This window comes from Camellia sinensis, chromosome 12, assembly GCF_055761805.1.
Source record: "Camellia sinensis isolate YWXY chromosome 12, ASM5576180v1, whole genome shotgun sequence".
NCBI lineage: Eukaryota > Viridiplantae > Streptophyta > Magnoliopsida > Ericales > Theaceae > Camellia > Camellia sinensis.
In genome coordinates, this window is record NC_138972.1 from 153,634,290 (window position 1) to 153,635,818 (window position 1,529).

Below are 1,529 nucleotides of genomic sequence, written 5' to 3' on the forward strand. Positions count from 1 at the left end.
GTCTCAACCGACCAAAGTTCCCAACTACTTGCTAACCTGATGCATTATCTATTGAGGTCCATGTTTCACAAATCCAACTTTACATCTTACTTTTCCTCTTGCTTGATTTACACTAGATCTGTTTCAATCTACAGCAGACCTTTCCAGTGTTGGAATAACATGGCAGGATTTAAACTTGACATTTTCAACCTTTTCTTTAGCTGGAATTCTCAAACGTTAAATGGGTTTCTGAAATTTGTAACTAGACTAGTTGTTGAATGGAAAGGGAATGCAGTGTAAAAAAATTGTTGTTCCAATTGATATTGTGTGCTATTGTTGATGGTGTGAGCGTACCATAGGCCTACTGGGAATTATGCTGGGCACAAAGATGGCATAGGATCACCAAGGTTGGAGAGTAAGAGACCTAAGGCAACCATACTGGAGAGAGAGAGAGAGAGAGAGAGAGAGAGTAGCAGTGAGGGTAAAGCCTCGCATAGGGAGAATGACCTCTTAAATGAGATACACCAAACTGGTATGTGGTATATCTCCAATTCTATATTTCTTGTAGATGAGAAATGTTTAATAATAAAAGAAACACTTTGTACTCTGACTTATGCATTTAATAATAGGTGAGATGTGGCAAGAATAAGTTGAATCGGGAGAAGTTGAAAGTCCTCCACACTGCTGGCTCAAAGGCCTTCAGAAAAAGTGCAATATGATGAGGTATTAATTATAGAATCTATAATTTATGTTTTGTAATTGTAATTGAGCAACATAATCTATATTGAGGTTTAATGTGTGCTATAAATGGCACAGCGAGACTGTGCCACTGGAGAGGAACTTGGACTTGTTGAGTTGTACAAAAAGACGCATTTCAGTGAGAAAAAAGAGGCATGGGTGCATGCTGATGCTGAGATTAGACATGTAACACATCAATCTTTATGTACTTTCATTCCTTATATCCTTAATAAAATGTGGATGGATACTTAATTTTATCTCAACTAATGAATATTGTAGTACAAGCTTGAAAAGCGGCAAGAGAAAGCTATTGAAGAAGGATCTTGCCCGATATCTGATGAGCAACTTTCTATTGAGGTATTTGGACAAAAAGTTGGCTACATACGCAGCTTAGGGCGTGGTTGAAAACCAAGTACAACATTATCTGGAAAACTTACCCGTGCCCAACTCGAGAGGGATAATGAGGCTGCTACAAGGGAGGCTGAAGAGCAACGAAGAATCAATGAGGAGCTGGTGGGAAGAATTCAAATCTTGGAGTCAGATCGCACGGAATACAATGCCAAAGTCGACTTCTTGATGCAGCAGATCAGTCAAAGAGTACCCTCTACTGATTCTTCTTCTTAGTAAGTCATCTTTTCAGAATGTTTGAGTAATTGATATTTGTTTCATTCAATAATATGATGAATCTTAGGATATTAATATGATTGGATTGCATGTATATGCTAGTACAGGTTATACATCACTGTGCTTTTAGTATCTTCTGAATTGTTTTCTTCAAGGCAGCAGCACCTGATCTGGGTCCCTTTTGATTG